Source organism: Scyliorhinus canicula, chromosome 4, assembly GCF_902713615.1.
Source record: "Scyliorhinus canicula chromosome 4, sScyCan1.1, whole genome shotgun sequence".
NCBI classification, from domain to species: Eukaryota; Metazoa; Chordata; class Chondrichthyes; order Carcharhiniformes; family Scyliorhinidae; genus Scyliorhinus; species Scyliorhinus canicula.
Genome location: NC_052149.1, coordinates 128,805,949 through 128,815,748, shown reverse-complemented (window position 1 = coordinate 128,815,748; position 9,800 = coordinate 128,805,949). Strand labels below are relative to the sequence as shown.

Below are 9,800 nucleotides of genomic sequence, written 5' to 3'. Positions count from 1 at the left end.
TCGTGCCCCAGGCTGATGGAGTTTTAGGGGTCCTTCTTTGACACCATGTCGCCGATCTTGAATGTGGAGGTGAAACCCTGCCCATTGATTTTGAGGTTTGTGGATGGGCGTAGGGGCTGATGAAAAATGAAATGAAATGAAAAATGAAAATCGCTTATTGTCACGAGTAGGCTTCAATGAACTTACTGTGAAAAGCCCCTAGTCGCCACATTCCGGCGCCTGTCCGGGGAGGCTGGTACGGGAATCGAACCGTGCTGCTAGCCTGCTTGGTCTGCTTTAAAAGCCAGTGATTTAGCTCAGTGAGCTAAACCAGCCCCTGATGCCCTGGTCTTAGCTTTGTAAGTGGCTCGGAGGTACCACCGAAGGCTACCGATTTGCTGGATGATTTGATGGGGTTTGAGCCTCGAGAAGGTCAAATACACATTGAGAGGATGGAATGAAGGGTTTTATCGAAGATGGCGGCCATTCTTTGAGTATTTCGAAGAATTGATCAATACTAGAGTTGCAAGGAGGGGGCTTTACTTGTTTACGGGGGGGGGGGAGTGGAGGTGAGAGTGTTTGTAAAAACTGTTTATTGATTAAATCTTCTGAAAGAATGTTTTCATGGTTCATGTCTTTCATATTCTTTTGTATGAATGTTATGAATGTATTAAAAATCATTTCCAAAAGAAAAGAAACATCAGAAATGACCACAACCATTTGGTTTTAAGAAAGCAACAAGTCAACTCAAAAATTGGAAAATTTTCCACAGTACTGCAGCTGCGAATAATGAACAGGAATTATTTCTAATTTATGGAATATGATAACACTGGCACAAGATGAGGGTGCATTGTAACTTTCCTTTTTGGTCCCGAAAGTAAACAGTTCAATTCTGCGGTCACTCTTACAAAGCAGCTGGGTTTGATTAGGGTTCCTGTCAAAACAGAACATTGTATATGTCATGATCTGCAAACATGCAACCAATGAACACTCAGAATAAGACACAACCAATGGGCAGTCAGTACACTCAGAGGTGGCATTACCACAAGGGGGCATGGCATAAACACTATAAAAGGGATGAGGCACTCACACCCTGCCTCTTTCCACAGACAGACATCTAGAGAGTTAGACAGGGTTGATCAGCAGCATCACACCCCAGCACGTGGCTTAGAGCAAGCTGGTACAGTTAGACTGAGTTACTACAGTTAGATTAGCAGGGAGTCAAACTCATTTGAGATCTGAGTTAATAGTTCAATAAACACGTTGGACTCATTTCAGAGTCTGGAGCATCCTTTAGTTAAGACTGCATCAAGTAGCAGCCTGTGTTATCCGAAGCAGCAAAACACAACAGTATACGTTCTTGATACATGTCCAAGAACAATCTGAACCAAAGCACAAGTTCATGACTGCGCTACTTTCACCCTGAAATGGATTTCAAACACCTGGTTAATCTGAGATCGGTTCTCCCCTTTTCCCATCTCTCTGTGGTAATTGCCAAATAAAACCCATTTGCTTGGGCAGCAGAAATCAGGGGCTGAATTAGCAGCAGGAATTGGAATGGGGCAATCCGGTCCCTCGCTAGCAGGGTTAGTGAAGTTTGTGCCCTGCGTTGGCGGGTCCATGCAAAGCCGTCATTTGCATGGATTAGAATGGCATTAGTGAGTTGGACACCACATGTGATGCTCCATCTCTCTCAGGTGGAAGTCTCATGGGTGTGAATTGTGCAAATATTTGCAAGCGAGGCCTGGGCACCATGGCTGTTGAGGGGGAACGAGAAACTCTCAACATGCTAGGGGTGGCTGCCAGGGCTGGGGGGAGTAGCGGGGTTCTACTTGGTGCCAAGTCCATGTACTCGGAGTGTCCCCTCGAGATCAGGGTGGCCAAGCTCAGACCCCCATTGCTGCAGTCAGTGTTTTAAACACACCCCTTTGTTGCTACTTACAGGCCCCTGACTTCACTCTGCTGACTGCTCACTGTGTTCTGTAAATGTTCACAGAGCCTCTGGTCATCTGGGAACCCACCCAGGCCGTCCCTCTGGAAACCCTCAGACCCCAGCTGACCCATCAGCAGGGTGGACGTGGCCAAGCTCACTCAGGGACCCACCAGGTGCTGTCACTCCTCAGTGAACTCACCAGAAGCCCAGCCCCACTGCAGGGGAAGCAGGGGAATAGCAGAACTCACCCCAGACAAAGGACACATGCACTGTGGTCTTTAACACCCTCCCTGGCACAGTGCCCCTCTCAGGGCAGGGGCCTCACCAGCCCACTCCTCAGGACCACCAGCTGTCTCCAAGCCCTGCCTGCCCACCGTGCCCCTGCTCCCATCCATCCTGCCCCCAGGTTGTCACCACCTGTGTGTCACACCCAGGACCCACATCACACTGCAGCTACACTCCCAGCAGACGTACACTTCCCTCACTCACCCCCATCTGTAGGGCCTTCCCACACACAAACCTCCAGTGTGGACGTGATTGGTGGCACACGGTGACCTCCTCCACTGCACAACCAGGTGCCACCCTGCTGGCAGGATAACACACGACCCAGCCAGTGAGGACACCCACAGTGGACCCCACTGGGGGAAATAGGACAGGGGCCACGGAGCCTATCACTGACAAGGTTACGGCAGCCACCAGTACCCCTGTTGACAGGGATGGGTGGTGAGGATAGAGGATCCCCACATCACAGGCCCACTGCCCTTACTGAAGGGGCCAGGAGTGCAGTCGGAATGACCACATTTAAAAGGTGCTGGGTGAGGAGTGGGGGTTGGGTGATGGGGAGCTTCTGGAGGGTGTGCAGCAGTACAAACCAGGGTCACCATGTAACTAGTGGCCTTGGATGGTCAAGGTCATACTCATCTTGCTAATATTCTCTGTCGGTTCCCACTCTCTGTACAGAATGAATGTCAGAGTACAGTCAACAATGCTTGCTATATATCAGGCCGCCGCTGCCATTGAGGACGTGGGGAGGCTGGAGGTACATGGCCAGCTCAGGGACGACCCTGCACATGAGGAGCCTGACTCAGAAGAGCAAGGACCAGCCAGTGAGGCTCAAGTGCCCGCAATCCAACAGGCAGAAGAGGGGCAAAGGAGACGACGCATTGAGACACGTGTATATCAGGACACGTGCATACCGTCAGCACCTGTCCGTCGAGGAGCTTCGAGCCCTTTAATGTCAGGACGGCACAGTGGTTAGCACTGCTACTTCATAGTGGTTAGCACTGCTGCCTCACAGCACCAGCGACGTCGGTTTAATTACGGCTTAGGTCACTGTCTGTGCGGAGTCTGCACGTTCTCCCCGTGTTTGCGTGCGTTTCCTCCGGGTGCTCCGGTTTCCTCTCACAGTACAAAGATGTGTAGGGTAGGTGGATTGGCCACGCTAAATTGTCCCTTAGTGTCCAAAGGTTCGGTGGGGTTGTGTGATTGCGGAGGTTTGGGCCTAAGTAGAGTGCTCTTTCAGAGGGTCGGTGCAAACTCAATGGGCTGGATGGCCTCCTGCACTGGAGGGATTTTACGATTCTATGAGCTGCCAGACTGCGTGTGTCACCGAATACTTTGGCTAACCAGGGAGACCGTGCGCCACCTGTGACAGATGGTGGTGTACCTGGCACCGCAAGGGTTTGGAGGAGGATAACCTGCACCCGGTGGCCATCAAGGTGATGGTCTCCTTGAACCTTTATGCCTTTGGACCATTCCAGGGTTTGAGAGGGAATCTGTGTGGAATCTATCAAATGTCCACACACAGGGGCATCCACACTGTTACAGATGCCCCATGCATCCGGGCATCAGACTATATCCTTCAATTTGGACCAGTTTCATTGCGATGCCCGGGCAGCAGGATTCACCGCTGTTGGTGGCATGCCCCAGATCCAGGGGTGATCGATGGCACGCACATCCCCCTACAAGCAGTGGTTCATCAGGGGGTGCCCTTGATTGATTGATTGATTGATTGATTATTGTCACATGCACCGAAGTACAGTGAAAAGTATTTTTCTGCCCGGCTGAGCAGGTTTTTGAGGAGGTGAAGGACTGGTGTGGGCGCTGTGGGCTGGATTCTCCCTTTGAGAGACTAAGTGCGGACACCGAGACTGAATGTTCCTTGATCCCGATGGGGGGGCAACTGCTGGAGCAATTCAGGAGATGCTAATGGGCCAGAACCTGCGCCATGTGCAACCAGTCAAATTCCACGCACGCTGGCGTGTGATTCGCTGGGATCGGCATTGACACACTCCGCTCCCGTCACACTCTCATTCCAGACTAGAAGATGGCACCACAGAGACAGGCTCCAGAATTGTGGACGCAGAGCTTGAGATATTGCTGGATGCCATGGAGGAGAGCCCGTTCCCCTGGGTGGGAAGGAGGCTTCCACCCGACGATGTCAACCGGGCCTGGGCGGAGATGGCAGAGGCCATGAGTGCATGAGCCCAACAGCAGGACCAGGCAGCAGTGCCAGACCTCCTGAGGGTGGTCAGGGTCACTCACCAGCTCCGTGCCCCTGGCACCACACCCACCCCACACTCCCCACACCCATCACCCACTCTTCCCATGCAGCCCCCACTAGGCAGATCAGTGGGCAGTGTGGTGAGGATGGGCAACCTCCGAGGCCAGCCAGGGTGAGGCACCACCCCTGTCCCACACTCCCCAGCACCCATCCCCTCCCCCCCCCCGGCATGATCAGGTGTCCCTCACACACATCACCAGCTGTGGACCCCTGTGCTGCCCGCGCCCGAGTGTCTCACACTGTGCATTATCTGCCCCCCCCCCCCCACGAACAGGCAGCCTATAATTGCTGGTAGCAAGAGAAGACCGGGGGGGGGGGGGGGGGGGGGGGGAGGCTGCAGGACCTGTGGCCCTTCCTCACCCGCTGAAATCCCGCAACTCACCTGGCAACGAGGCAGGACTGTCCGGGCCTCTAGCACCCTGGAGCACATGTCCCGAGATGACACTGATTTCCCGTCACAGCTGTCTCCGACACCCTCCACCATCCAAGAGACACTCACCTCGGTTGGGCACTTTAGTGTCGAGGCTCCTGGGGCACTATCTGGTGTGCCCCACACACGTGCTGCGGTGCATCAGGTAGGGACCCCCCAAGAGGGTCAGACGGTTGGAGGGTGGCCCAGTCCCAGGGACTAGCTGCCGTCCAAATGGGTCTCGGGCATCTGGAATGGAAAGTCCCATCAATGTTGGAGATGCCGTCACAGAGCCTGGCACTGTCATAATATACAGGCAGTGATTGACACACAGGATGACCAGCAAGCACACAGAACACAGCAGCCAATCACCAGACAGGACACGGCCACTATAAAGCCAGAGGGCACCAGTTTTCCCGCTCTCTCGGGATCCAGCCTCTGAGACAGTCAGAGCTCGTGAGCAGCAGCCAGTGCAAACACCATGTGGTAGTCAGTTAGTCTGGTCAGGTTAGCCTCAGGTCTCCAGTCAAGTCAGCATAGTGTCAACCCACAGTTGAACATTTAAAATAGCTAGATGTTAAATAAAATCGTGTTGCATCTCGTAATGTGTTGGAAGTCTGTCTCTCGCTACACTGCATCAAGCGCAGCCCACCCAGACCTAGCCTGCCCAACACATCAGGCACTACATGAGGGGCTGTCAGCAACCACCCAGTGTTTGCAGGTGAGGTTGGAGGAGTCCAACCACCTGCAGGGGCAGGAGGTGGTGCCGACAATGTGTGCTAACACTGCATGGGTGGCATCCGCGATGGAGGCCTTGGGTGCAAGGGCCACGACCTTGGGTCAGGATGTCCAAGGCTTAGGGCACAGTGTATAGTCAATGGCTGATGCGCAGAACAGGGCAGCCCTGTCACAGGCAGCCATGTACACAGAGCGTGGCCCAATCGCAACAGGCCATGGCTGCGGGTATCGAGTGCATTGGCCTGGCGCTGGCTGACCTGAGCAAGACACAGGTCTCTGAGTGATGTGGCACTGACCCAGAGGGACATGGCCCAATCTCTGTGCTCCATGGCCGTGAGCATTGAGACCCTAGTCGAGATGAGAGTGAGCCTCCGGGATTGGCAGTGCCAGGTGACGATGAAGCCCCCATAGCTTGCTCCGGCCGCATCCCATCTCAAGGAGCAGCCCAGAGGCCATCGGGCACCCCGAGGGAGGAGGAGGTGATGGGGCCTGTGTTGGTGACTCCTGCAGGTGAGGTGATGGAGCACCTCAGAGCCTCTGAGTTCCCCCCCCCCTCCGCCACCTGTCCCTGGTGCATCCGATGGGCAGCAGTCAGAACAGGGTGGCACCGTGCCACCTGTGATACCCGGAAGACTACTGAGCTATTCCAGGCTTGGTCGCTCCAGAGGACGGTAGCCAAAGGAGACCCAGGTCACAGGGCAGGAAATGCTCCAGGCAGCCTCCACTTCTGATACACCATCAGGGAACCCACCTAGACAGAGCGTTAGGACATGTAAGGTTAGAAAGTTAGACACCAGTTAAGATGGAATGGGTGCAACACATAGGATAGCGTTAGAGGCTAGGGCACAGTTATTGTGCCCACCCCCCCCTGTCAGACCCCATCCCACCCCCACCTGCCCTGAAGATCTCTGGGCCCCTGTGATAGATGATCAGCAGGCAAGCAGAGATCACCCAGGCAGACAGTGAAATGTGACACCGGGAGTCAGACTCTGTCATAAGATGTGGAGTATCAGAGCTCATTGCACTGCGGGTTGTCATCATCCTCTGCCCCGGACCCGCTGATACTGCCAACCCAGAGCCAACACCCTGTTATTTAACTTGTGGGAAGCTCGGTGGGGGTGGAGGTGTTAAGGCAGTGGGGATGGAGTGCAGGGAGGGGGGGGACATGGGGTGTGGGTACGTGGGAGTGTGACGGGATGATTGAGCTGCCGGTGGCTAGGCCCCCTCGGCAGAGATCCTGGAGGCGATCAGGATGTCCCATGCGCTGTTGACCCGGCACACATGTTGTGCGGCTGCCTGTGCCTGGCTGGGCCCCATTCCCTACACATCTCCTTTGTTGGACGAGGCCTGGCGTTCCTCCTCCTCCAGCACATCGCCCCTCTGCTGTGTGACGTTGTGGAGATTGCAGCATGCCATCCCAATGTGGGAGACCCTCCTGGGGCTATACTGGGGCGTACTGTCCAGGCACCTCAACCGCATCTTGAGGACGCTGATGCACCGCTTGATGTAGCTCCTGGTCACTGTATGGGCATTGTTATAACGGTTCTCCGTGTCAGTCTGGGGCCTCCAGATACGCCTCATCAGCCACGGCCACAGCGCATAACTCCTGTCGTCTAAGAGCCAGCACCTCACCCGAGGATGTGCCTCGAAGGTGTTGGGCACCGATGACTGTGCCAGGACAAAAGCAGCGTGCATGCTGCCTGGATACCGGGCACACTGGTCACACACCATCTGTACACTCATTAAGTGGAAACCCTTCCTATTGATGGAGGGCACCCCCTCCTGCACCGGTGCCTATAGAGGGTAAAGGGCCGACATAATAATAATAATCACTTATTGTCACAAGTAGGCTTCAATGAAGTTACTGTGAAAAGCGCCTGTTCGAGAAGGCCAGTACGGGAATTGAACCCACACTGCTGCCTTGTTCTGCATTCCAAGACAGCTATTTAGCCCAGTGTGCTAAACCAACCTCTCTTGTTGGACATGTTAGCATGGTGCATACTCCACGTGTCCATCCAGATCTGATGGGCCAGATGGTTGCCTTACAGGCCACGGCAATGGTGGTCTATGTCCGGACACCCAGCCCATCTCTAGGTCGCCCCCGGCCCTGGCAGACGCCCCCCTGCCAACGGCACAACTGTTAGCACACTGTTGTGCCTTTAGAAACTTTTCTTACCTGTTCTCTCACCCTCAGCAATTATAATAATAATAATAACAATCGCTTATTGTCACAAGTAGGCTTCAATGAAGTTACTGTGAAAAGCCCCTAGTCGCCACATGTAGCGCTAACAATTATACTCAAAGCCGAGAGACTGGTACAATGGAGGCTTTATTGTTGTACGATGCTGTCCCTCCATCTGCAACTGTAGACTAAAGGTCTGAGTGGCTCACATGCATATTTATACACAAGCTCCCTGTGGGCGGAGCTAGCGGCAGGGGCTTACCGGAGGAACCTGTATTACAGGTACGGCCATACATCCCCCTACTGCCAGTACGCATAACTACAGTGGTTATCTCACCACACCACATTCCGGCGCCTGTTCGGGGAGGCCGGTACGGGAATTGAACCTGCGCTGCTGCCTTGTTCTGCATTACAAGCCAGCTGTTTAGCCCAATTATGGCACCTGGTCCCCGTTTTTAAATGCCACCAGTGAATCGCACTGATGTCACTTCCGCCTTGCGGTGGCAGCGCATTGCGACAGGCCAGAGACTACCAGGTCAGGCCCGCTAATGATACATTAACGAATGCTACTGTACGTTTTGCATGCTCATGGCAGCAGATGGCGTAGAACACATTCACGCCGCCATGGAGGCACCACGCATGGCGCCCCGTTGGGCACCGAACTCGATTTCTGACTGATGACTGATTCTTCGCCCAATCGAGATTCGCAATTCCAGCGTTGATGGAAGGAGAATCACCCCATCTATTCCCAACGCTCAACATTTCTCACAGCAACAATCCCCAGGGATCCTGGGCCCAAGGAGCTGTTATTGGAAAGCTGCCTGTTATATCTCATATGTGGCTAAATGGTTTAATGCCATCCACTATCTGTGCTCCAAGAAGTGGGTTGAATGTCACATCTTGTCACCTGGGTGTCATAGCTCCCATAGAAGAAGCCACAGAATGGATCTCTACAATGGTAACTGCAGTGAAGACACATGGTGTGGTCAGAATCACCATCAACCCAGTTCACCTTGTGGTGAACGTAGGAACTTTTTATGTATTGTGTATCTGTTGCAGTCATCTTATTAAAATAGCTAAGGATAAAGTATCCAGATTGTGTGCCTGCTAAAGCTGTGATGAAGGAGTTAACAGCTCGACAGGCTGTGATGTCACTCTGGAAGGGGCTGGGTCTGTGTTTAGTTTTGTTTTCAGTCCTGCCCTGGGTCTGTGTTTAGTTTTTTTTTCAGTCCTGCCCTGGGTCTGTGTTTAGTTTTGTTTTCAGTCCTGCCCTGTGTAGCCACCTAAGATGGACACTGGGCTACAAAATGGAGAACTGCTAAGGCTGCAGGGAGAAAACAGTCTTAGCAAGGACAAGCAGTTTGCAGAAGACTAATTAGCATTCTGCACGTACAGAAACCAGTTTGTGGCCAGGTGCAGAGTGTCAGCCAAAGGTGTAAATGGCAACAAGATCTACATAGTAATGAGGTGATCCAGATCCAGACCCCACACAATAGAAACATTTAAGTATGAATGGATACTTTTGAGTAGACGCCCAGACAGAACGGCACCATAGTATCCAACACAAAGAACCATAGGTACCGCCCCACCCATCGAGAAGCGACCCTCAGATTGGGGGGTTTGGAAGATATCGATTGGGAAAAGGCCCAATCGATACATGGCAGGTAAAAGACCGCCCCGAAGGGGCACGGACTTTGGGGGACCTATAAAAGTAGACCCCGCACATGGTTCGGTCTGTTTTGGCTCCGGCTCTCTGCTGTTTTCATTGCTCCGGCTTCGCTTTGCTGATACATCGCATCCTGACTCCAGTTCCATCACCAGCCGTTGAGCCATCAGCCATCGAACTGTAAGTGCCACTACGATGATCGCTACGGGATCCAGACTTTGCTATACCCTGACAACTTTAAGTACCTGAGAGTTGCAGACCAAGAACGGGACAAAGGCCTTGCTCCCTGACCTTGCCTGTTCCTGTCTAGATAAGTATTTTAGTTGTTTA

General features: G+C 53.3%; 1 long non-coding RNA gene across 1 annotated transcript; it reads right to left on the bottom strand.

Annotated features, from left to right (window-relative positions):
* Positions 1-769: 769 nt before the first annotated feature.
* On the bottom strand, positions 770-5,123 carry LOC119964155. The gene is made up of 2 exons (XR_005460262.1): positions 4,858-5,123; positions 770-913 (listed from the first exon to the last, which is right to left on the bottom strand). It is a non-coding gene; the product is annotated as an uncharacterized LOC119964155 (long non-coding RNA).
* Between the last annotated feature and the right edge of the window lie 4,677 nt (positions 5,124-9,800).